The sequence below is a fragment of the Dasypus novemcinctus genome, chromosome 10, assembly GCF_030445035.2.
Source record: "Dasypus novemcinctus isolate mDasNov1 chromosome 10, mDasNov1.1.hap2, whole genome shotgun sequence".
Taxonomy (NCBI): domain Eukaryota; kingdom Metazoa; phylum Chordata; class Mammalia; order Cingulata; family Dasypodidae; genus Dasypus; species Dasypus novemcinctus.
The window spans coordinates 121,023,555-121,051,160 of NC_080682.1; the positions used below are offsets into that span (position 1 = coordinate 121,023,555).

The window sequence follows — 27,606 nt, forward strand, 5'->3', positions numbered from 1 at the left end:
GGTCTATAATCATATGAATATTATCAAAAGCTTGATGAGGAGCAGGATATTTACATAGTCTTAAAGTCCCCCCCCACCCCCCCGTAAAATATATTAATTACCGAGAGAAAAAGAGTGGACAGAATCCACCTTCACCAAATAATCAAACACACTACCCATCACCAGAAACAGGACAAATCACGATTGTGATTACTCTAAGCCCAACCTTGAACCCTGGGATCGGACCCTCCGTAAGCCCCGGTATTTGGGTTTATAATAAGCACCTCTTAGGATCAGAGAAGTTTAGGAAACACTAAATTTCATCCCGAAAGTCACTGAACCCTTTGTCTAAAGCATGCAATGAGCCCAGCTCAGTACCGAAATAACGAACGCTATTCGTGCATGGAGGAAGATCAGGAGGCCAGAGCAGAGTCCGAGGACAGACAGGGCACTTTCTTTGGACCCCTCCTCCAGTGGCCTCGGTTTGGGGCTCCTGCTGGAAGACTGGGAAGTCCTCTTCGGGGCTCAGGTTGGGACCAGAGGGGCTTAGTCAGAAGCAGCTTGGGGCCACAGCGAGACACCGCCTCAACTTTTGCAGGTATCATGCACGCTGCCCGGCTGACTGTGCGCCCTCGTGACCGCCTGGCTTCCTAGTCCCTCTATGTCTCAGAAAGCCTAGATTATTCTGGAACTTAAGTAACCTTGAATTTTCACTCCTGTCCTTGGCATCTCTGTGGACTATAAACTGAGGTGTAGAACTGACCGTTTTTAGGTGTGATCAGCAAAATTTCAGTGGTTTCTACAAACAACATTAAGAGTCTAAATAACAATCATTTAAAAATTCATTTGCACTTCTGTGTTTTAATAAGAAAAGCACTAAGGAGGCGGAGGGGGCTCAAGTGATTAGGTGCCTCCCTCCCACATCGGAGGGCCCGGCTTCCGCTCCCAGCGCTTCCCAGAAAAGCAAGGAAGATGAACAGACACAGCAAGTGCAAAACAAAGGGGGGGGGGGGGGGAGAAGTAAATAAATAAAATAAATTAAAAAAAAAAAAAGTGGGAAACACATCTTGATAGGACGAACTGATAGCGCCAGTATCTTCCTGGCAAGGTGGGAAGTTGCTAGGTTTTGCTATTTTTTAAGGAATTCAACACTTCAATGATAACTAGGAAAGAAACTACAGTAATTCTATTTCTGTCATGGGTGGAGGGTTCAGGAGAGCTGGGGCATCTAAGAAGCTCACACTTGCTGTTCAACTGGTGGTAACAGGTGAGGTGGGGGGGCGCTGGAAAGGGGAGCAGAGGGGCAGCCGCTCTTTCATTTTAACTCCGACACTGTCTTACCCTTTAGCCATGTGCTTATTTCACTGTACAAAATAAATTAAATTTAATCGGAAATAAAAAAAAAAGAAAGCATTACACCAAGCCTGTCTTCTGTGACAGGCACTGTGACAAGATTTGGATGTCTTTACCTGTGTGGTGGACAGAATTGTGTCTTGGTCCACATCTGGTGGGAGTGGACCAATAAATAAGATCCCTTAACGACGTTACTTCAGGTAAGACGTGGCCCAACTAAATCAATCTGGGTTTTAATTGGATTCCTGACATCGTTTATAAGCAGAGGGAAAGTAGGACAGACGGGGAAGTCAAGAAACCCCAGGCTGTGCCCGCCAGCCAGAGGGCACCAACCCCAGAAGGCGGCAAGCCTTCTAGCCTCTGAAACTGTGAACCAATAAATCCCTGTCTGGCATTTGTTTCAAATACCCGTTGTATGATCTTTGTTTCAGATGCTGGAAAAGCAAAACCATCCAGGATGCCAAGGTAACTATTAAAATGCAAGCTCCACGCTGCTTATGGACGCTCAGGGAATGATGGATAGTTGACATTTGTAAGCGTGTGCTCAGAGATGTCTAAAACTGCCCTACATTCGAAGGGGTGTGCTTTGGGGGTGCCACACCTCCGAGAAGTTTTACTAAGTATGGTATTTGTCTTAGTCCCTTAGGGCTGCTGTAACAAAGAACCACTAATTTGGTGGATTAAAAACAGTGCCTTAAGGTTCTGGAAGCTGGAATTCAGAAATCAAGGCTAGCAGGGTCAGGTCCCTCTGACACCAGCAGGGAGACTCCTTTCCCGCCCCTGCCTAACTTCCAGCCTTTGCAGGTAATCTTGGTGTGCTTGGCTTGCAGCTGCGCCTTGCCAGCCTCTGCTTCCATGGTCCCACGGCATTCTCCCCTTGTGGTCATGTCTTTTCTCGCCTTCTTACAGGGACACTTACACTGGATTTAGGGCCATTTGACTCCAGGATGACCCCCTCTAATTTTTAAATCAATTTTATTCACATGTATTCCTCAACTGTGCAATCCACCTAAAGTGTGCAATCAGTGGCTTTTGGTGCAATCAGAGTTGTGCAGTCATCACTGCAATCAATATGAGAGCATTTTCATTACTCCAGAAAGAAAAAGCCCTCCCTTTAGTATCTATCCTTCCCCTGCCTTATGAATTTGCTCATCTATTTGTCTCTATAGATTTATTTGTATACATTTTATATAGATGGAGTCAAACAATACGTAGTACTTTATGCCTTGTTTCTTTCACTTAGCCTACTCCCTTTTTTTCTACCATTGGTGAAAGAATATTAATATATCACTGTTCCCCACAGTCCATAGTTTGCTTTAGTTGTATTTTTGCCCAAATATCACCCTATTATTAACATCTGGTAACATTGACATACATTTGTTTTGTTTCTGAAAAGAATATTCTTATATATGCGTTATTAACTACATTCATCTCCCACAAGAGACTTTGCTGTGCTGTACAGACCCACGTTTCATCTTTGAGCTTTCCTTCCCATGACATACACCACCTTAACATTTCCCTTTCAACCACCATCACATGCATATTTTAGCACCGCTAATTACAAACACTGTAATGGGCGTTCATCACCTCTCCATTTCCAACCATTTACAAACAATTTTTTTTTCACAAATTCTGCACAACTTAAGCCTCAGCTTTCCATTCTCTAGCCTCCATTCAACTTCTGGTAACCTATATTCTAGCTATTAACTGCAGGAGTTTGCCAATTATATTTAATTCATATTAGTGAAGACATACAATATTTGTTCGTGTGTGTCTGGCTTGCTTCACTGAGCGTACTGTCCTCCAGGTTCATCCACGTTGTCGTATACCTCTCGACGTCATGGCCTCATCTTAGCTAATTCCGTCGGCAGTGACCCTATTTCCAAAGAAGCTCACATTCTGACATTCTCACATTCTGAGCCGGAGGTTAGGATGTCTCCATCTCTCTTTAGGGGACACAGTTCAGCCCAACACAGTTATTTTAACAGGAAGCTCCACTTGGAAGAGACAGCGCCCCTTCCTTTCCGAGAGCATTCAGTGAGAAGCTGCTGCCTGTCCCCCTGGCTGACTGCCCTCTGCTAAGGTGGGGAGTGCGAGTAAGACGGGGGAAGAGACACGGGACTCGAGATGGAGTTGAGGCGGCGGACTTGGCCCAGTGGTTAGGGCGTCCGCCTACCACATGGGAGGTCCTCGGTTCAAACCCCAGGCCTCCTGGACCCGTGTGGAGCTGGCCCATGCGCAGTGCTGATGCGCGCAAGGAGGGCCCTGCCACGCAGGGGTGTCCCCCACATAGGGGAGCCCCATGCACAAGGAGTGCCCTTCCATGCAGGGGTGTCCCCCGCAGAGGGGAGCCCCACGTGCAAGGAGTGCGCCCCGTAAGGAGAGCCGCCCAGCGCAAAAGAAAGTGCAGCCTGTCCAGGAATGGCGCCACACACACACAGAGTTGGCACAGCAAGATGACACAACAAAAAGAAACACAGATTCCCGGCCGCTGACAACAACAGAAGCAGACAAAGAAGACACAGCAAATAGATACAGAGAACAGACAACCGGGGTGGGGGGGGGAAGGGAGTGAAATAAATAAATAAACCTTTTTTAAAAATTGTAAAAAAAAAAAAGATGGAGCGTCTGGGGACAGAGGCTGTCGGGCAGAGAGGAGAAGGAAACAGGTCTGATTCAAAGGGGCAGGAGGCTGCTACGAACGTACCACACTAACGAAAGAAGTTGTCCATGTGGGAGGAGAGGGGGGTGTGGGGCGTGGGGCATATGGGAACCTCTTACATTTTTAATTGTAACAGTATGTGTGATCCATGTATCTTTAAAAAAAAAAAGAAAAAGAGGTGGTGGGGGAAGGTCTGGGATTTTGCAGGGCAGTTGAGGGGCCGGTCAGGAGTCCAGTCGCCTGGCTTTACATCCCGGCTCCCTCACCTGCCAGCTGATCAGACGTGCTCCACTTTCCTCACCTCTGAAACAGGGACAGTAACTATGCCATCTTCACTGGGTTGCTGCGAGGGTTAACTGAGCACACACATGAAACAGCCTGGAACGAGGTACCTGCTCAGGCAGTGTTGGCTCCTACTATTTTGGTAGACAGTATCTGGGACGACGCTCTTTGCCTTGGGCATAGGCAGGCATGTGAGACAAAAGCAAGCTGGCAGGACGTGCATGCCACAGACCCCAAGGGACACAGGCCCCACGCTGCTCTTTGCATTTTCTTTGCTTCTAGGAGAGCAGGAGCATCATTCACTTTGTTTCTTACTCTATCTGCAGTTGCTACGATGGTGTCTGCCCCATTGAAGATACTCAATAGATAATGCTGAATTAAGGACAACGGCACACATGCCTGGAATTTGCTGTAATCCTTTATCAGGAAAACTCTTACTATTCCTTCAAGACTTAATTCAAATTCTTTGAACATCCTTTCAACCATCCCTCCAGAATCCAAGGGAAGTTAGCCTCTTCTGCCTCTGCCATTATGCAACCATGTCTCTTACATTATTTATTTTGTTAGATGTCCATGCCTGTCTTCTCCAGTAGACAGGAGCATGACTGCGAAGGATATTCGTGGAAGAGTGCCTCGAAAGGGGCTAAACTTGTAATTTTTGTTTCTACTTTGGGAGGTCTCTGGAGGATGAATCACTGAGGCACAAAAGCTGTATTCTCTCCAGGAGAGAGAGACAGGAATCCTGGGATTTGGAGTTCTGGGGTATATGGCAAGCTTTCCAAGTCCTATGGCCCAGGAACGACCTCTAGGTTTTAAAGGTCAGCAAGAAACAACTGCCAAAAAAGTGGGGGCCCTGGAGACCCTCCAGGCAGGCACTTTATCTGAGGGCACCAAAGGGTTTGTTTCCTGGGAGAGGAATGAAAACAACACTTTTGCATTTTTATGGATGAAAAGGGCTGACTTCTGGTGGGAGTTGCAGTGGTTTTGCAGTCTGGAAAAGACAGACACCTGAACCAGTCCAAGCCAGTTCACAGGACTCAGGGGGCTGCAGAAGAACGGGCAGATGTGACGAAGAGGCCTGGACACCCAGCTCTGCGGTCAGGAGATGCAGCAAGGAGCACTCTCGGTGAATAGCGGCACAGAGAGAAGAGACTCCGTGGAGGCATCTCCTTTGAGTACCGTGCGGGCCTGTGCACTTTCCCACCTAGGCCAGCAGCAGCAGCCGGCGGTGCAGCCGCGGCAGGGCCGGCGGGCGGGAGGGCCCAGCACTCAACAGCACCACCATGAGGCGCCAGAAACAGCGACGATGCCTGCAGCCAGGGCTCGTCTTAGCTGCAAGTGGAAGTCAAGTGAACCTCTTACGGTCTAACCGGACAACAGGGGTCCCCCGGGATTCCCAGACATCAGATTCCCCGCTAATTTGGCATGAGGGGACTCACATCATTTTTCATTGAATAAGATCAACTGAATATGGGACCATAATTCTACGCTGAGGGCTGGGGAGGGGTTTGCGTGGACTACACTGCGGTGGATCTGCTCTGGCTTCTGATGTGCTGCTTGGAACCTGACGTGACTCAGTGCATGAGTGCAAATTAATGAACGCACAGAGTGTGACCATGAAGTGACCGACATGAGTCCCACAGAGCTGGCTGTTGGCGCCCCGTGTTGGGCATGTTCATATACATTCCCTAAACCTATGATAAACAGGTTACAAGAGAGCACGTGGTGTAGTGCTTTCAGACATACACACCCAGCCCATCCGGACGAGGATGAAAAATGAGGTCAGGTTTAACTTGTAATGTCCAAATTACCATGCTCAAGCCAGCTTCCTGGTGAAAGGAAGCTTCGTCTTTTATGAGGCTTCTCTCCCTGAGAGGGACCCTGCACCTGCCAACTGCTCCCACGCTCACAGATCCCTGTGGCCCTAGCCAGACTGCCTGTCTCAGCTCCTTCGCTGTCACCTCTCACCGCGCGGCCGGCTGCGTCCTGCAAATCCAGAACCGATGCCACCACCGCTGCGCTGGGTTCAGGGCAGGGGACAGCTTTTCTTTCCTCTAATGGAGTTGGACACAGACTTGCTGTTAATTTCCCACAGCACGGCCATAGCATTCAGCCAACTTTTACAGAAAGCGGAGGGAGGAAAGAGAGGAATTATGAAACGGAGGAACTTAAAAATGGCCGTGAGTTCTGAGTAGTCTCCAAGTCCACAAGGCAAACCACAGGCTGTCTTGAGGCCCTGGAGGGTGCCCCCCTGCCTGGTTCCCAGGCTTGGGCCATCTGGCAGGGCCTGCGGGTCTCCTCCCTTCGGAGCTGACCTCCACAAGTTCATCCCACTGAAAGCCCCAGTTGCAACCTCCAGGAGCCCCAGGAGAACCAGTTTCTCCCTCGAGTCCCTCTGGTCCTACCTCCCCATCCTCATTTCCCGTCCCCGCCCTCTGGGGACCCTCCAGCTCTCCCCTCCTCCTGGAGTAAAGGTTGCTCCTCCGCCTCCTGAGATTGTAGCACAAGGGCAAAATATCCAGCACATGTACGTTCTCGGAAGTCTGAGTTTGAGTATTATCATGTGTGGATAATAACAGGCCAGTCTTTTTGCCCTAAGCCTAACCCGGACCAGTTTCTTTTTATGGCATTTCATCCAGCATGAAGTCAAAATTAGACTTCATTTGGCAACTTCCCTGCAATCCTTAGGTTCTCCAGCCCCGATCTCTTGTGTGAAGCTGTTTAAACAGGAAGCGCAGACATCTCCACAGAGGCAAACAATATCGTCCATGCAAGGGTTGTCTCCAGTCCCGTTTTAAAGAGAAAATTCTTCAAAGGCATCGTAACCTGCAGGGATGTGGTTCTGCCTATAACAAAGACAACTTTTTACATTAATATCCAGTAAAGTTTAGCTCTCTGGAGCGACAGCTGTCAAATTTCCATTCCAGAGGCGTGCTGGCCCAATATCTGCATATCTAAACAAGTCCGTTGGAAGATTTTCCCCAAACCAAGCAAGACTCTGTCTCAAGACATGAATTAAAATTTCCACCTCTTGCAAAAGCTGCTGGAAGATCTGAAATTGTACGGTTCAAGCCACCCTCTTCACTCCAGCAGTCAAAAATCTTGGTCCTGTTTTCTGCCAGGGCTCTGGCTATGAGCACGACGTGCCTGGCTGTCCCCAGAGGACTCGGCTTGTCCTAAGAGTATCATCAGAAGAGGAATGCAGGCCTAAGATGAAGGCAGCAGGAAAACTGCTTCCTCCTTTCAGGGAACACAGCCTTTTCCCTGCCACATAAATATGGAACTAATTTTGATTCCTTTTTCTTGAAACTTAGAAAGCTGGCTTGTCAACAATAACTCAAAAGGAATCTTATAAAGATTAACAAATTAGAGGTGGCCAAATGGTGAAATTGAGATTTATTTGGGATTCAGTTTCTGTAGTCAGAGGTCATGCAGAATTAAATGAATTTGGAGATACGGATTTTAGTGAGTTTAGGTTGTAGAGCCTGTCAATTCAGATACATTGACACAAAAGGTGGCTTTTTTCAATACATTTCTGAACAGAGGCTAAGATTTCATAATTAACAATCACTGGCAAATGCTCACATGCCCATTTCCATTTATACTGGCCAGTAGGCTAAACAGTAAGAATAGATTTTTGCCAATTATGAACTTAAAAAGCCCCAATGGGGAATCCTGTTTTCAAATTTAAAAACACAAGCAGATATGGAGTATACAGAAAGCAGTCAGAGAGAAGGTTAGTTCATTACACTTCTCTTGCCTTCGGTTCCATTCATTCCTTCAAGATTCGTTGTCTCCTTGTGCCAGGCACTGTGCTAGGTCTTGAAGTGGATATCACAACGAATAAGCAAAACTGCCCTTGAAACCCTACCCCCTCTTGGGGGGTAGAAGGGAGCAGAGTGGTGGTAACACTGTGAAGCATTGTTGCAGGAGCACAGAAAAGAGCAACTAACGACGCAGGCTAGTAAAGTGAAAGAGGGAAGGTGGTTGCCCCGACGGACAACATGGCCGACAGACATCATGGCCGTGAGACCCCTCCCGGAAAACTCCTGAGAAGAAGACTGCTGGAAAGACACTGCGATGTCCTGGACATGACAGTCTCATCTGGAACAAGAGGGAAAGCCCTGGATATCCTCAGAAGGCCTCACCATTGGCCTCTGAGAAATGACAGGTGGGGCAACCAATCAGAACAGCAAACAGACTTTTAAAAGCCCTGACCAAGGGTCCCACGTGCACCACTCACACTGCAGTACGCAGTATTTTTAAAGATTTATTTATTTATTTATTTTGCCCACACCCCCGCATCCCTCACTGCCTGCTCTGGGTCCATTCACTGTGTCTTCTTCTGTGTCTGCCTGTCTTCTCTTTAGGCAGCACTGGAACTGATCCTGGGACCTATCTGTGGTAAGTAGGCACAGGCTATGAATATCTTTTTTTTCTTTTGCCTGGTTACGCAGTTCATCAATATGATCAACAAGTCTCGTTTCAGCTTGTTCGGCTTTCCATCTCTTTTCTCTCTCTTGATCTAGTCGTTCAACGAGGGACCCGTAAGTGATATCTTCTGAGTCAGTTACTTAGGTCTACTTTAGGTCTACTTCAATTACTTCAGTATTTGTTCTTCTGATTCTTCTCCTGTATTAGAGTTATCAAGAGATGATCTTACATATAAATCTCTAAGGTAAGGTTGTTTTATTTTATGATTACAACTTATAAAATAACTGTTTTTACTGTAGTGCTTAAAATTTTGAGTAGTTCTGGAGTAACATGGGATTTTTTTTTTTTTAAAGATTTATTTTTATTTATTTAATTCCCTTCCCCTCCCCCGGTTGTCTGTTTTCTGTGTCTTTTTGCTGCGTCTTGTTTCTTTGTCCGCTTCTGTTGTCGTCAGCGGCACAGGAAGTGTGGGCGGCGCCATTCCTTGGCAGGCTGCTCCCTCCTTCGCGCTGGGCGGCTCTCCTTATGGGTGCACTCCTTGTGCGTGGGGCTCCCCTATGAGGGGGACAGCCCTGTGTGGCACGGCACTCCTTGCGCGCATCAGCACTGCACAGGGGCCAGCTCCACACGGGTCAAGGAGGCCCGGGGCTTGAACCGCGGGCCTCCCATGTGGTAGACGGACGCCCTAACCACTGGGCCAAAGTCCGTTTCCCATGGAGTAACATGGGATTTTTGATCTTCGAGGAATTTTTCTCTTGCTTTCTTTTCTGTTTCCAAAGGCATTTTCAGAAGTCACATCTGTCTCCTTTTGACCTAATAGCTTCTTCAGAAACATTATCTAATAAACAATTTGAAGTTTCACTGAGAAGCTGTAAAATTTGATCATCTAATTTCTCAAGTCACATTTCATCCTGAAAATCATTTTTATTATTAATTTTCTCTGGCTCAGAAGATGGACACACAGATACAATGGATGTCACAGCAGTGTTTGTAGGTGCTTTCAAATCAATCAAAGTGTGCTAACTGATCGATACTCAGTTTTACTTCTGGTATACTATAAATGATCTCATCTTCACTTGTATTTTGGGGAGCATCAAAGGAAACTGAATTATCCAAAAGACTTTCAAAGCACTGTAGGTGTGATGAATCTATTTCTGATAAATTGAATGGTTCACCAAATATGTTCTTACAATCCATGAGGCAAAGTCTGGAGAATAATCACTCTGTATCCTGGTACATGTCAATCAGGATTATAGTCTCCATTTTTCTCCAAAATAAGATTAGTCAAGAAGTGCAATCCTACTGTACACTGAAGTAAGTGTTGGATACTATCTATACAATTACTGTGTAGGTCAATAAGTCTAAGTTTATGCATCTGTCCACGGAGAAGCATAAACCCACTAAGGTCACTTATGTGGTTATAAGATAAATTCAGTATAGTCAGATTAGTTAGTGCCTCAAGTCCTTTTACTTGTGATCCAATTGCAGGACGAATTTAAAGTGCATAGTTTTGTCAGTGTATTTAGCCCTTCAATTTGACTTATTTGGTTTGATGACAGATCTAAATGTTGTAAATTCCAAACATGACAAATGGCCTTTTTTGGAGTTATTATTGCAGTGAAGACTGAAGGTAGGAATGGTTGAATCTGACGATAACTCTGATGTGCTTCGCAGGCCTTTGTCCTTGAAGCACAGGTCCCTGTCCTTGCTGTCGCCATTGCTGTCCTCGTTTTCAACTTCTGCCGCTACTGCAGCCTCCACGGCGACAGGGAGTGGGGTCTCCTTACTCCCTTGCCTACCCTATGGCATGTCCTTAAATTCTTTTACGGGCCATGGGCCAAGAACGTAGACGCCCAGAACCCAGAGCCATCCAGTAACATCATTTGGTGACCCAGCCAGGAGACAGAGGCACGCGGCACTCCCCGGCCCCCACTGGAGACCGGGGAGTTTTCATTAAAGCCTGTCTCTGTCCTCTTTTGTTTTATTAGTGAGGCCCTGAGCCTCTCACCTTGGGCTTTTCCAGGAATTTTGCTCCTAACTCTGTCCCTACTTGGTTACCTCCGAGGACCCCTGCGGCTGTTTGCCTGTAAGCTGCAGATGCATCTCTGCTTCTTAATGGCCTCTGAATGTTGGGTGTAACTGTGGAACTCGGACCCGGGAGTGGTCATGAGATGAGCTTGCTCATCGCTATCTCCTGAGACTTCTGCAGGGTAGGCAAAAGAAAAATCCCCAACCAGTCCCTTTCCTAGTGGTAAATCCTGGTATAGGAACTGAGGTCTGGGAACTGGACCCAGAAGTCTCCCAAGACTTCTAAGGCTCTGGAGACACCCAGAGACATAAGGCTCCCAGTCCCCGGAACATGGGGGCAGCAAGCAGGGCTCCAGATCTCCAGGACACTGGCTTGGCGAGCAATTCATGCAACCAGCTCTAGCAGTGGGAATCACGTGGACTGACAAACGCGTTGATCCTCCCCTAGGACAATGGGTAGCAACCTGTCTACTGAGAGTCTAAAAGGAAAGAGGCTGATCTTTTCCTGCCAAACCACATGGCCGCAGTATGGGCGAGAGTGGACTCTGCCTGGGACCCTGAATTCCACTTAAACCTGTGTAAGAGAGAAGGAGAGGCTAGATAGAGACCACGGCGGCATATGTCCTTAAAAGAGATGAGGAAACACACTCCCAAGCTGGTCATTTTTAAATAAGCACAGGGAAGTTACCCAGAGGTAGGATGAAAAACGCAGTTTATTTCAAAGAAAGCTGGTAGAGGTAAGGAAAATACCCTCCTGCAGATCCTACCTCTGGAGAAGGGCAGGTCTTCCTAGGAATTCCCGTCTGCCTTGATATCTATAGAAAGCTGTAGACACTTTCCCTGGGCCCCCAAACTTCCATTTACTTCCTTTTAGAAACAGCCTTCTCAGTTTTCAACAGTCAAGACCACGCCACTAAGATGGAGAAGGTGAGAGGGTGACCTTCGATGTGGCAGGTGAGATTGTTAATTTCTTAATTAACATAGGAGCCACTTACTGAGTCCTAGCCTGCTCTCCATATCTCTCCTAACCTCAGCTGTGCCTCGCAAGGGAAGAGAACGGGGTATCAAGATCTAGGCCGATTTACCAAACCTCTCCCCTGCAGAGTAATGAACCTCCTCATACTCCACCCAGTAAGATTAATAGTTTCTATTCCTGGCTCCCTACCTATTCCCTTGCAACACTCCGATACTTCCAGTAAAAAAAAAAAAAAAAAAAAAAAAAAGGCTCTCAGGGTGTCATCCCTTGCAGGAGGTGACGAATGGGAGGCAGTACCCAGAGCAGCCCCAGATCATGTCTCATCAGCGGCAGGGCTTCCCTGGACGCCTTAGCTCTGTACTTAGCAGCTGCCCAGGGGTTTTCCTGGAGGAGCAGAGCTGGAGGGTCCTGCACAGGGTTTCTGCCGTGGACGGACCCTGGGAGGTTTGTGTGTAGGTGATTCTAAGGACAGGTCTTTCCCTAAGCTGAGCCAAGCTAAGCGTGTACAACTCCCTCTTCTGTTCTAGGCTGTGCTTGCTGTAACTTTGTCAGTCTGCTCATGCCGAGGAGCTCTTAAATCAGATTTGAGGTTGGCCTGTTACAAATTGGATAATGGTGAAAGGTAATCTAAAATGGGGTCTTTAAATGTCAATACTATCTTGCCACTGGATTTGATGTATAAAAGAAATCATATAAAATTAGTTCGACTGCTGGAAGAGCAGAAAAACTTTGCAAAATTGTTACTAATAAGATAGTTTTAGTTGCTTAAACAAAAGTGCCTAAAGTGAAAACTTACTAGAAACTGTAACTAAGAGTCTAAGATCATTATGTAGACATCTTTATATTATAAAATAGTGAAGGATAGTATCTGAAATTGCTGTAACTGGGTGGATTTAGCCAGAACCTACTACTGTGGTGTAATCTTAGAGTAATTTACCTTTGTTTATGGTTACTCAGGTCCAACCACACCCTTGCTTATGCTTGCTATAGTAATAGTAATTATAAACTAAACTTACCTTTGATTATGGTTATTTTGTGACTAGCTTACTAGCTTCACCTTACCCTTAGACTTCAGCTACTGTGATGACAATTCTAAACTGAGTTTGCCTTGACTTACGGTTATTTCATGACAACGTCTGCCCCCCATGGTTCAGGGGAAGGCAAATTTAAGACACCCCTCTCTCCTGTCCTTCACTGGTATTAATGACCCTCTTTCTGTCATGACTCAGGTATGGGTGCTACTGGGTGCAATTCCCGACCCTCAGGGTTGGACGTCCACTCCTCCAGCCCAGTGCCTGCTGGAGTCCTCTCATCTCCGTGGACTGGGGATGGGGCCTCCCACCGCGAGGGTTGATGTTCCTAAAAGCAGCAAGTCGTGAGAAAAAACCAGGTTTCCCTGAGACTTCAATGTCCTCAGTGACTATATCCTGGAATTAGTGTTTCTCATCCAACGTCTGTCAAAGTCAAAATGGGAAATGAGCAAAGCTCTGAAACAAAGGAAAAGTTGTAAATTGTATTTTAAAGCACTGGGTACAATTTGGGTATAAGCCAATAATTAAGAGGAATGAAATGCTTGTGCAAAATTGCATGGTCACAGTGTTGATTAATTAGAAATATTCTTCAAAGAGATCTTTTAAATGTTACTTTACAGTTAAACTAATTTTGTTTTGTAAGAGAATGAAAACTAAAATTAACTTTAGTGGGTTGTTTTTTAAAATGTTTTCTGTGTATGTCTTTATACATCAGGATGGTAACAGTGAGTTAACAACTGAAAATTCTTTTTTTTTTTTTTTTTTTAAAGATTTATTTATTTATTTAATTTCCCCCCCTCCCCGGTTGTCTGTTCTTGGTGTCTATTTGCTGCGTCTTGTTGTCTTGTTTCTTTGCCCGCTTCTGTTGTCGTCAGCGGCACGGGAAGTGTGGGCGGCGCCATTCCTGGGCAGGCTGCTCTTTCTTTTCACGCTGGGCGGCTTTCCTCACCGGCGCACTCCTTGCGCGTGGGGCTCCCCCACGCGGGGGACACCCTTGCGTGGCACTGCACTCCTTGCGCGCATCAGCGCTGCGCATGGCCAGCTCCACACGGGTCAAGGAGGCCCGGGGTTTGAACCGCGGACCTCCCATATGGTAGACGGACGCCCTAACCACTGGGCCAAAGTCCGTTTCCCTGAAAATTCTTAAAAGAAATTTATTCAAATTATTTTTAAAAAGTAAATATGTAGTTATATATGTGAATGAATGTACGTGGAGCCCAAACTAGGCTAAGCAGGATGGAAGGGCCATATAGAAAGCTGCATATAGGAACTATTGGCAAAGGGAAAAGGTTTTCCCTAAGTTTTTTTGACCAACTCAGTCCCCAGGGCCTTCTCTTTACAAGAGCTATGAGGGAAGGGCTAGGTGTGGCAGATTAAAACTCTTTCTGCTAGACTGGGGAATTAAGCATCAGTTTTGTCTATAATTCCCCAATAAAATACCTTTTTTTTCTATTTTTCATCCCTCCGCCCGCCCCCCCCCCCCGCCTTTGCAGCTTTTTGCTTGCTGTCTGCTTTCTGTGTCCATTCGCTGTGCGTTCTTTTGTGTCTTTATTTATTTTTATTTATTCCCCCCTCCCTTTGTGGCTTGCTTGCTGTCTGCTCTCTGTGTCCACTTGCTGTTCGTTCTTCTGCGTTTTTGCTTGCTCCCTTTTTCTGTCGTGTCACCTTGCTAAGTCGGGCTCTCTGCGGCACTTGTGGGCCAGCGGCACTCAGCAGCACCCGGGCTGGTGGCTCTCCACAGCGTGCGGGCGAGCCTGCCTTGGCAAGGAGGCCCCGGGACGTGAACCCAGGGCTCCCATATGGTAGACGGGAGCCCAGCTGATAGAGCCACAGCCGCTTCCCTAAAATACCTTTTAACAGCCTTAAAATAAGGGTGGTTACTAATCCTCTTACCAAATTTCACTAAGTAAAGGAAAAGTCCTTGAAAACTATGGAAAGATATTTTTCAAATTATGATTAAAACAATTATAATATATTGCAGAACCTGGCAGTCAGTATGCTTTTAAGATTATTCACAGTTTTAGAATTTTATTAAAGAAAAGAGGTTTTAGCCTCCTGTAAAGGAAGAGAAAGTATATTTCTTGCATAAACTATAATGGTTTCAATTTTATGTAGCTTGGGTGTTATCTCCCTCCGTTTATAGGATACCAGTTAAATAAATAAGCATTATATGTATTAAGTCTTTAAGATAATGAAAATTTTAGGTTTGTGTGTAATAAAATTAAGATAAAGGTAAATTTCATTGGTTTCTAACTGTAATTTAATAAAGTTATTTAAGGGTAAAGTAACTTCTGGTTAATTATAAGGAGTTTATAAAAGCATCTTCTAAACTGAAGCATTTAAATGCCCAATTCCAGGAAGCCATTATTAATTAGAAACCTAAATTGATATTGATAACAAAAAGTAACTTTATAATTGGAAAATCTGTCAGAGGCCACCTCAATCTACATACTAAATTGGTCATAAGGAAAGACAATCTTGATTTCAATGGGAATCTTAGATTTTCATTAAATAATGAAGAATGTAGTTTTTCCTGTACTGTTAGAGTAAAATACCTGTTAGTTAACATTATCATGGTAAAGGTTGAAAAGTAAAAACCAAAGTACTGAAATAGTTAAGTTCATTTAATATGTGATACATTGCATTAGAAGTATTTAGAAAGTATATGAAAATCAAAAGAGATAGACTTCAGTACTGTCAAACTCTCTTGTGCATTCGAGCCAAGCCCAGATACCCTACATCATGCCTCTCCATTTGAGTTATTGGCCAGGTTGGTCACTGACCCCTAAAAAAATAAAAATCATCTTTGGTTATGCTCCTGAAGTGGATAGAGTACAGTGCAGTTTCAGACTCCTGTAGCAGCTGGCAATGGCTCAGTATGGCCAGATGTACAATGGATATCACCTCCAGACTGGCTCTGTTTCATAGTGCTGAAGGGCGCTATGCACCAGACGGGTGAAACACTGGAGCCTACCTTTCTAGTTTCTCTAGGATCAACAGTTCTGCAGCATGCTGGCTGCAAGAAGGACACACCAACCAGAGAAACAATTTACCAGAGTGATAATTAACACCTTATCGGAAGCGGATTTGGCTCAGTGGATAGAGTGTTTGCCTACCACCTGGGAGGTCCAGGGTTCAAACCCAGGGCCTCCTGACCGGTGTGATGAGCTGACCCACACGCAGTGCTGTTGCACGCAAGGAGTGCCATGCCCACATATGGGAGCCCACACGCAAGGCGTGCTCCCCGTAAGGAGAGCCACCCAGTATGGAAAAAGTTCAGCCTGCCCAGGAGTGTTGCCAAAGAAGGGGAGAGAAAGAAAGAAAGAAAGAAATCTTAAAAAAAACCCAAACACCTTATTAGTCATGCAGGGATTTCATCCAGCTCCAACCATAGTGCCAGGCTTGTCTTCCCCGACTGTGACAGAATAGTGAGAGGGTTTTACACCTTTTCAGGTAGGGCCTACCACCCTAACCAACAGGAAGTAGCTACAGAAGAATGACCATTGCCCTTCATCACCCCCTTCAGAATAAGGGTATACACCCTCTGAGGGGGAAGTTGAGGAAGGTTAGTATAGTGAAAGGGGGAGGGTGGTTGCCCTGGCAGACAACATGGCCGACAGACCACATGGCTGACAGACCACATGGCCGACAGACCACATGGCTGACAGACCACATGGCCGGCAGACCACATGGCCGGCAGACCACATGGCCGACAGACAACATGGCTGTGAGAACTGCCCAGAAACCTCCTGAGAAGAAAGCTGCTGGAAAGACACTGAGAGATCCTGGCCATGAGAATCTCATTTGGAACAAAAAGGAAAGCCCTGGATATCCTCAAAAGGCCTCACCATTGGCCCCCCAAAAAATGACAAGTGGGGCAACCAATCAGAACAGCAAACAGACTTTAAGAAGCCCTGACCTAGGGTCCCACGTGCACCACTCACCCTGAAGTATGCCCACCATCCATGTCTCAGCATGGACCATGTACTTTTCCTGTTTTCTTGTTTTTTAATAAACTGGTTACTCCCTTGCCTATCCTATGCATGTCCTTAAATTCTTTTATGCAACATAAGCCAAGAACCCAGAAGTCCAGAAACCAGAGCCATGCAGTAATACTAATTCTATCCAGAAGGCTGATTCATGCTGAGAAGAAGCAATGGGGAAGCGGACGTGGCTCAAGCAATTGGGCTTCCGTATACTACGTGGGAGGACCTGAGTTCGATCCTGGTGAAGATATGCCTGACCTGCATGGGGAGCGACACAGCAAGATGATGCAACAAGAGAGATGTAGGGGAGAATCACAGTGAGCTATAACAGAAACCAGGAACTGAGGTGCCACAAGCAACAGGGTACCTCTCTCCCACATTGGAGGTCCCCAGGATCAAATCCCGGTGAAGCCTAGAGGAGAGAAGGAGAAGAGAAGGTGAAAAAAGGAAACAGACATGGAAGATCACACAGTGAATGGACACAGACAGCAAAACAGCAGGGTGGGTTGGGGAGGGGGGAAGTGGGGGAAGCACTTGGAGCCAGATCTTGAAAAGTGGATATAAGTTCTCTAAAAGAAGCAGAGGGGAACTAAATAGTGGTTTGGTGCCTGTCCTTCTTACTCGACTCACTTTAGGCTCCATGAGGGTAGAATGGGTCTCGTTCAGTGCTGTATTCCTGGCAGGCAGCTCAGTGCTTGACACACATCAAGGGTTCTGAAATATTTGCTGACTGGCTAAACAGTATTTCAGGCAGAGAGAACCACGTGCACAATGACAAAAGAAATAAGAAAGAGAATGCTTTTGCTAGAGTATGGTTTATAATATCAGAACCACTAGCCCCTGGAAATGAAAGAGGTATGTCGTAAGATAGTAAACGAGCAAGCACCAGAGAAGAAACCGGAAGATGGGGATTCTCGTTCCAGCCCTGTTATTAACTAGCTTCACAACTTTGAATAAATGACTGGCCTGTACCACCTTCAGTTTTCTCACTTGTAAAACAGCCTTGGAAGGGAATATTGGTTTTAAAAATAGAACCTAATAGAAGGAGAAATTCTGTAGCATTGCATTCGTACCTTATTTTTCCTAAATGTAAAATCAATCCATGTATCTCAGCTTTATGGTGACAGACTGAGGACATACTAATCATCTTCTCCTTCCACACCAAATCTACTAGACAAACAAAAGAGTAGATTAATACATTTTCCAAAACAGGAAGGGGACTATTGTTGGGTCAGAAGCTGTGATCAAATGGGAAACCAGAGCAGTAGCTGACGTCCCTGCGGCCTCAAAGCTGCGGCTTTCTGTCCCTGCTCCCTGACTGAGGCCTTTCAGGTCTCTAACATAGTGAGAAAGATGAGGAGCTAGAAAGGTTGAAACTATGAAAGAAAAGTTAATAGGTACGGAGGTTATAGAAATGTTAGCAACAATCTAATGCAGGCATTTTTAAGTATTTCTGTGCCATGGATCTCTTGGCCATTTGGTGAAGACCTTGGATCCCTTCTCAGAATACCTTGAAATGCAAAAAATAAAATATACAGTATTACAAAATAGATCTTTCTTTTGAATCCTTATATTGAAATTTAGTTATCAAAATGTTAATGTTCTGTGACATGTTATGATATTAACAAATTAAATAAGACCTGTTAACCAGTTATTAAGTATCATTTTTGAGATATCTACCACAGTGAGTACTATGAAAATATCTGTGGTTTCTATTGAGGATAAAGTCAAAGATACTCCCAATACTACATTTGTGGTCTATAGTTAAATGGCAGAAAATATTATATTTCAGTTAAACGTTAGTGCAAATAAAATGTAATTTTTTTTCCCATCGACGTTCATGTGCCCCCCTGAATTCTAACTACAAACCATGGGTTAAAAAACACTCAGTCTAATAGAATTTCTAGGGAAATTTCTAAGAAGAGAGGAGATGCAATACTTTAATCTTCTAGAACTGAAAAAAAAGAAATGACACTTCAGAGTAAAGGAGTTCACTAAATACTAGCAGAACAATACAAAAAAAAGAGAGAGAAATAAAGAAACATGGCTAGAAATATGTAGTAGAACATCAGAGGTAAAGAGAAAATCCTAAAAACTGCTATAGTAAAAAGACAGCTAACCTACAAAGGAAGAAAAGTCATTAACATTGGACATCTAATTAGCAAAATTCTATGCAAAAAAAAAAACCTACAAAAACACAATGGATAAAGATTTATTTTTATAATTCCAAGGAGAAATTTGCTTCGATCTAGAATTCTATATATAGCCAAGCTATAACTAGTTTGAGGTAGAATGAGGTCAGAATAATGATATTTTTAGACATATAAAGGTTCAGAACAATTAGTACTCATGACATAACAATGAACCCTAGCAAGAAAGTAACTAATCCAGAAGTAAGAATTGGAATGCAAATATAATGTAGACTTGTTGGGGGGAAAATGAGATAATATAGTAGTGTATAAAGTAAAAAAGTGATGGGGAAATTGCATTTTTGAAAAAAATGATGCATTTGACATATATTAATTGTCTAAATTACTTTAGAGCAAAATTGTATCTTCATTTTGTAAGTAGGTAATATCTGTTGTAGTGAGGCAAACAATATCATTTATTTAAAGACATTTTATTGACAATGTGCTATGGATACAAGCTGGCGCACAAAGGAATACAGGAGAGATTCTTCCAAAGCACTGGAAGTTGTTTTACGTAGCAGTTTCAAAAAGTACTGTGAAAAAAAGCAATAGAACCTTCACAAAGAAAAGCAAAATGGTGGTATTACACGTCACAAACGGCTTTCCAAAGGACTTGTGCAAAGTTAGAAACAGAGGCACCTAAACAAGGAAGGACACACAAGAGTTGCAAGAAGAACTTTGAGGATATAGTTGAATTGCTAATCCCAGAACGAACAATCCTCTGAGAGCCACATCACTGTCCACAAATAAGCCATTGTAGTTCTGTGTGGCAGGGGCTTCAGACAGCGGAGGGGCAGGCCCTGTGCTCGGGGGGAGATGGTATAATCTAAGTTGAAGATAGGCAGAAACACAAATTGATGAACTCCTTTTTTGCCTCTGCATTTTCTATCAAAAGTAATGATCATTTATTGGAAAGAATAAAATTAAGGATTATTGAAGCCTACAGTGGATAAGAAAATAAGAATTTAGCTATTTTCCATGAATTGAAGTACCCGTAGTCACCTATCACTAAACTGTGATGACCTGCAGCTATACTAGAATTGTAGAGGACAAGTTTTGAGGCTAATGGATAATTTGCGAGGGCCAGAATCGTGAAGACATATTTTTAAAAAAGAGTAAAAAGGGCCATTTTTTAGAAATGATAGACTGGAGTGATTAACCCCAGAATTCTTTATTGGAGTCAGTTATTCGTTTTCCAAAAATATGGAAAATCCACATTCGTATGCTAGGTGCTGAGCGAAAATATAAAGGCAAACAGGGCACAGATTCTGCTTCCACAGTACTGAGAGTCTAATCAGGGAGTTAAGGAAGTAAAACAAAACCAAATAAATAAAAAAGAAATGATAATTTGGAAATATTCTTGAGTCGTGCTTTCTTCTTTCAGGAGAGTAGTACAGTATTTTAAAATTTCTTTTCACCAGGTCTTTCATTTATTCATTCATTCAATATTTTATTAAATATATTCTAAGTGCAACGCCTTGAGTTAGGTGGTACAGAGGATTACAAAGACGAATCAGAAGTAGACCTTGCCGTCCAAGAGCCTATGCTGGAGAGGAAGCTTGCGTTAGTTCATTTAGAACAAGTTGCACATATATTCATTTGCAAAAGAAGGGCCAATACAATCCACGTGGTGAGAGGGAATTCGCTGAGAAGATCAGCTGGTTGTCTCACAGGTGGCCTGACAATGGGGTAGGTCGTAGGGGCAGATGGTGCTAAATGCTCAACACATCTCATTTCATTTTCCTTTTGGTTTCACAGGAAGACTGTATTTCCCATCTTCCCTTGAAGTTAGGTTGGGAACATGTAAGTAAGCTCCGGCCAATGGGATGGAAGCAGAAGTAGGCTATACCCCTTCCAGGTCTGGCTCTTAAAAATAAAAACAATTAATCGGTATCTACTAATGCTGTATGCATGCCTTCCCCATGACCTAGCAATTCCATTCCTAGGTATATACTCTGGAGAAACAAAGCATATGTCTACAAAAAGACAAGAGAAGGAAGGTTCAAAAGAAAAAATAAAAATAACTTAACAAAAAACAGAAAACTAAAGGAAGGTTCATAGAAGCTCTATTCAAAATAGCCCCAAACTTTCAACAACCCAAATGTCCACTAAGAGTGGAATGAAAAAATTGTGCTGTATTTCTCCAATAGCCTATTACACAGCAATAAAAAATGTACTACTGTTACATACAACAATAGATACAAAATCTTGAGTGAAAGAAACTGGACACAAAATACTTGATGTATGCTTCCATTTACATCAATTTTTAGATACAGGCAAAACAAAGCTATGGCAATAGAAGTCAGAATGGTGCTTACTTCTTTTTGGGGTAAATTAATTGGGAAGGGGCATGAGGGCTCCTTCTGGGGTGCTGCAAACATTCTTTTGCTTAATCTGAAGGGTAATCTCGGTGGGGGGGTAGATAAATGTAGCAATTCATCAAGCTGAACACTTAAATTTGTTCCCCTTACTGTGAACAACAAGCAGTTGTGCACAAAAATAGCACAACATATGCACATGCACATGAAGCAAACAAAAGCAACTGCAAGGCCAAATATGAAGCTGGCGGAAACTGGACCCCTCACTTGGAGTAAAGCTGCTCTGACGAGCTGGCTGCCTCTCTTTAGACTTGGTGTAAGCATGACACAACCTTGATTATGTTAAGCCCCTGAGATTGAAAGGTTTCTGTGCTGCCTCACCTCTCTCGGCTAATACAGTATTTGTCCCTTGGAATTTACCGTGATCCAAGCGTTTGCCTACAAATTGACAAGGTTGGAAAGCTGGTTTAGGCAGCACACCAAGGGGGACCTGCCTTTTACAGACTAAGTAACACAAAACCAACTTATGTATGAAGGTCTAAATCAAAATGCCAGTTCATCACAGTATCCAGTTCATATGAGTTCTACTAAGATAAACTCTCGGGGAGCTGATGAAGCTCAAGTGGTTGAGTGCCTGCTTCCCACATACAAGGTCCTGGGTTCAATCCCCAGTACCTCCTAACAAACAAACAAAAACCAAAATCCTCTCGTACAAACTAGGAAACCGGTGTTGCCATAGTAAGCCCAGTCTCTAGCGCAAGACACACCTCCATGGGAAGCCAGTCCCTAGTAAAAGTTTGCTTGATGCACCTGTTCTTAGACAAAGAGCATTGGTTAGATGAGTTAAATGTTTAACGATATCTTTTTTTTAGATTTGTTTATTTTTTATTTATTTTTCTCCCCTCCCCCCCAGCCGTTGTCTGCTCTCTGTCCATTCACTGTGTGTTCTTCTGTGTTCACTTGTATTCTTGTCAGTGGCACCCAGAATCTGTGTCTCGTTTTGTTGTGTCGGCTCTCCGTGTGTGTGGCACCATTCCTGGGCAGGCTGCACTTTCTTTCGCGCTGGGCGGCTCTCCTTACGGGGCACACTCCTTGCGCGTGGGGCTCCCCTCCGCGGGGGACACCCCTGCATGGCAGGGCACTCCTTGTGCGCATCAGCACCGCGCATGGGCCAGCTGCACATGGGTTAAGGAGGCCTGGGGTTTGAACCGCGGACCTCCCATATGGTAGGTGGGCGCCCTATCCACTGGGCCAAAACCGCTTCCCAACAATGTCTTTTAAAGACAGCCTGTAACTGAAGCTCATAGTGGAAATAGTTTTGTCAGTGAGGCTTGACCACCTGAGGTCCTGCGGCTGCAGTTTCCAAGGCACATGGTGGCGCCTGCTGGTGTCTCCCTCCTCTTCCAGGTTTCCTTGCTTTCAGTATCTTGCTTCTGTGGCTTTCTCTCTCTATCTCTCTTTTTACATTTTTTATCTGAATTTCATTCTTTTATAAAGGACTCCATAAGAGAATTAAGACCCACCTGAAGGAAGTGGGCCACATCTTAACTTAAGATCCTATTCACCGTAAAAGACCTTACTTATAATGGGTTCACATGCACAAAAATGGATTAACTTTAAAAACGTTCTTTACTGGGGTCCAATACCTTCCAACCATCACACGTAAGAAGATTCCCCCAATTTATTTTTTTGAGGTACTGGAACTGGAGATTGAACCCAGGACCTCATATGGGGGAGGCTGGCTCTCAACCACTGGGCCACATTGGCTCTCCCGAGTTGGCTCCCTATCTGTTTGCACATTGTTTCAGCTTGTTTTCTGCTCATTGTTTTTGCTTGTTATCTGTTTGTTTTTTTCTTTAGGAGGCACCAGGAACTGAACCCTGGTTGGCATTCAACTGCCTGAGCCACATTTGCACCCTGCTCATTTGATTTTGCTTGTTGTCTTTTTGCTGTTTGCTCATTGTTTTTGTTCATTGTCCTATCATTGTTTTTGCTTATTGTCAGCTCATTGTTTGTTTTCTTTAGGAGGCACTGGGAACTGAACCCAGTACCTCCCATATGGGAGGTGGGTACTCAACTGCTTGAGCCACTCCCAGCCCCCCAAAGTTTTAAGAGAATTATATTGCCTGCTTGGACTGAAAGAGCATATGTATCTCTTGCTACAATACTTTTCAATGTTTATACGGTAATAATTTATATTTACATCGTTAAAACTGAATATAATATTTTGAACAAAGTGATGTGTGGGGAAATCTGAGGTTATGTTGCAACAAAATTGGTAGAAAATCAGAATCAGATGTAGCTATTTTGGAGCTCTTGCCTAGTACCAACGAAGGGGACATGTATTTGAATGTTACTTGCATTAAGAGGCCTTACAGTATCATACATAGTGTGAGTCATGCTCTGCCATCATGCTTTTGCCTGATACACATTCCTACAATGACTGCAGGTAGACTGGAACAAGTTTTGTGTGGTTAATACCTCAGCATGTGACCTTAAGAGTGCTTCCACCCTTTTTCATCATCTTCAAAGCCAGACTGTTGCAAGAGAAATAATTTTCAATGTGGCAGCAATCATCTCCTCAAAGTTTCTGATTCCAGTCATAACTTGCTGGACTATTTTCCTTCGTTCCCTGTTCATCGTCTGTGGAGAAGTCTGTAGCTTCACCTTGTTGATGAACTCCAAAGCCTTTTTAATGAAGAAGTATCAATGAATGCCAAGAGTGTATCTGGTTAAGCCACTGGTCTTAGCCAGCCTTAAAGAATAAATGGTGGGAAACGGACTTTGGCCCAGTGGTTAGGGCGTCCGTCTACCATATGGGAGGTCCACGGTTCAAACCCCGGGCCTCCTTGACCCGTGTGCAGCTGGCCATGCGCAGTGCTGATGCGCGCAAGGAGTGCCGTGCCACGCAAGGGTGTCCCCCACGCGGGGGAGCCCCACGCGCAAGGAGTGCGCCCGTGAGGAAAGCCGCCCAGCGTGAAAAGAAAGAGCAGCCTGCCCAGGAATGGCGCCGCCCACACTTCCCGTGCCGCTGACGACAACAGAAGCGGACAAAGAAACAAGACGCAGCAAATAGACACCAAGAACAGACAACCAGGGGAGGGGGGGAATTAAATAAATAAATAAATCTTTAAAAAAAAAAAAAAAAAAGAATAAATGGCCATGCAGATGTAGTGTTTAACATTACTCTTAAACTTCATAAGATTTATTTTATTTCTTTATTTATCTCTCCCTGCCCCTCGTTGATTGTGCTTGCTGTGTCTGTTCGTCTTCTTTTTTGTCTCTTTAGGAGGCACCAGGGACAGAACCTGGACCTCCTATGTGGGAGGGAGGTACCTAATAGCTTAGGCCACCTCCATTCCCTGCTTTGTTGTGTCTCATTACTTTTTCCTCTTGTGTCTGTTTCATCATCTTGTTGTGTCAGGTCGCCTTGCATGCCCGTCACGCCAGCTCATTGTCTGCTTTAGGAGGTACTGGGAACAGAGCCATGGACCCCTGTGTGGTAGGCAGGAGCCCAATCACTTGAGCCACATCTGCTTCCCTAAAACAGCCTAATGTATCTTTTTTTGGAGTTAACATTATTTAATTTTTAAATTATCTTTTTAAAAAGATACATAGATCACACACAATGTTACATTAAAAAATATAAGAGGTTCCCTTATAACCCACTCCCCACATCCTCTTCTTCTCCCATATCAACAACTGCTTTCATTAGTGTTGGTGTATCTTTTAATACCATGTAAAGCAATTTATAAACATAAACTATTGGAGTTTCAGCAAAGCTCCACTTTGCAATACATATATATAATTTCTTTCTGTTAGGGAGTACCTACAGCACCACTAAAAAATACAGAAAAGATAATTTTCACTCCTTTGAACCTGACTGTTTGTCCGAAATGGCTCCTTTGTTGCCCAGGTTGTCAGCACTGCCATTTTTGGCAACTAGTGATAAACAGTAACTCTGTTCCTTTCCTCTCAACTTTTTTCATGCTTCAGGTTTCCATTTAATCCTTAATTACAGGAAGCTGCCTTTTCAATTTTAATTTTTTATTTCAGTAGCTATTAGTGTGTGTTATTTTCTGTGCATATGGTAAACATAATGTTTATTATGAGGCATGACAACTGTATGTCCTGTTGCATTCAAAAGCAACCGAGTTAATAACCATGTTAATTGACTGTGAAAACTCTGTTCTTTAAGTATTGTACATACTAACATGATAGTTTGTTCCATATAGTTGGTATTTTACTGTGTTTTAAATACATGTTAGGGATTTGGGTTGCCGTGTAATGCATTTAATTTTTTCCCATTTAAAAATAGGTTTCATTGGGAGCAGATGTGGCTCAAGCCCTTGAGTGCCTGCTTCCCACATGGGAGGTTACCTGAGTTTGGTTCCCAGTGCCTCCTATATACAAACAAGCAAAGAAACAAAAACAATTCAAAGGAGCTGATGTGGCTCAGTGGCTGAGTGCTGGCTTCTCACATATGAGGTCGGGGGTTCAATCCTAGGCCCTGGTACCACAAAAAAACAACCCCCAAAACACAACTGCAGGAGATGTAATGAGCAATAAAAATGCAATAACTTGAAAAATAACATGGATATAACAATTATGAAATAAAATTATTGATATACTTCAGAAATACATTAAAAATAGGTTTCCATTCAACATTTTCACGCCAGCTATCAGAATTGCTGTCATTTCTGTGGACAAATTTATGCTGTGTGTTTGTAACCCTCTCATTTTCTGAACTGGACATTTAAAAAAAAATTCTGGTGTTCTTCCTATTCCACTTCTGTATATTGGCTCTATTGAGGTAGGAGATAACTGGAACATGAGAGCTGAGGAATATCCTAGCCTTTGAGTGGGATGCAGTAATTTCATGGGACTTTAGGCTGTCCCATTTGGGAAGGGGGAGAGTATGTTTATCTGGAAGAAGATCTTTTGGGTGGCCAGAGGCATAGAACTAAGGCAGAGACTGCTTGTTGCTCCCAGTATTTAGTTGTTTTATGTTCGTTTTTCTTCATTATCCTCAGTAACACAATCCAAACGTTAGACGGACATTTTACCAACCAATAAAATGGACTGCCTTTCCCAGCCTCCTTCGCCCCTTTGTGGCCATGTAATTAAACTTTGGCCCATGGGGTGTAAGGAGCAGTGGATTTGTGTGGGTCTCCTGAGAAGTTTTGCTAGAGAGAGGAAACACGTCCTTCTCCGCCTCGTCCCCGTCTCCATGGCGGCAGCGCGCTCCCGCCTGAGGGGAAGCCGCCATCTTGAACGGCAACCTGACGGGAGGCGGGGGTCTCGGGTGATTCTGGCGCCCTCAGCAAGACACATGCTGCCTTTGTATGCCCGAGAGAAATTTAAACTTCTATCTTTTTACCACGGTTATTTTGGGCTTTTCATCTAATAGGCACTCCTTTTTAATTTCCTTCAAACAACTTACGACTGTCTTATTTTATTGTGCGTGTTTTCTGTTTTCCCCAACTGGAATGCTCGTTTCATGAAAGTAGTAACCTGTCCCTCTTGTCCACATTTGTTATCTCCAGGTCTGCAACAATGCCTGGAAGATCCTCTGTGCTCAGGAAATGTTTGTGTAATGAATGGTTGAACGACTAGGAGATTGGAATGCGATTCCTCTGAAGGCAGTACACTCCCAGTTTAAGAAACTCCGTAATTTAGTTTTCCACCAGACCGGGAAGGTTATTATAGGTGAAGAAATGGACTCATAGAGGGGCTAGAGGACTTAGGGGCCACACAGGTCCCCTGCGGTGCCAGGATTGGGCTGGGATTCCAGGAAGCCGGGGTGACTGCTAACCCAGCCCTGCGCCTCTGCTGCATCTACTCTGGTTCAAGAACCAGTCAAGGGCAGGGCTGCTCAGTGGCTCCGGGTTTGGGCAGGGTGACCGTACTGCCCCTTCGTCACACCGGAAGGGCATGAATCTGGCTAACAGATTTTCCACGCCTTTCCAGGGAGCCCAGCGCTCCGAAAGCCCAGCAACCAGGAGGCGTTCGGGTGTAAGCAGCGGGCAGTCCGGGCAAGGGGCGCTCGCAGTTCTGGGGAAGACATTCGTCCCAGGGTCTACTCTGGCGACCGTCTTCCTTCGCCAGCTCCCGGCAAAGACATGAATCCCCTTCTTCCTCCATCCTCAGTCCACTTGGCCGGGCTTCGAGAGGACAACGACTGGCGCGTGGCCCGGACTCAGTCCCATCGCTGCCCCCACCGCGCGGCTGGGCAGGCAGGCGCGCCCCCGCCACGAGCTCCCAGGGGGCGCGGCGCGCGTTCTCGGAACGAAGGCGCCTCAAAGGCTCCAGGGCCCCCGGCGCGCCGGGCGCGGAGGCACGCGCCAAGCTCGCCCCCGGCGGAGGCC

At 44.7% G+C, this 27,606-nt stretch overlaps 1 pseudogene; it reads right to left on the reverse strand.

Moving 5' to 3' along the window:
- Positions 1-5,480: 5,480 nt before the first annotated feature.
- Positions 5,481-26,507, reverse strand: LOC101431465 (leucine-rich repeat and coiled-coil domain-containing protein 1-like; annotated as a pseudogene).
- Between the last annotated feature and the right edge of the window lie 1,099 nt (positions 26,508-27,606).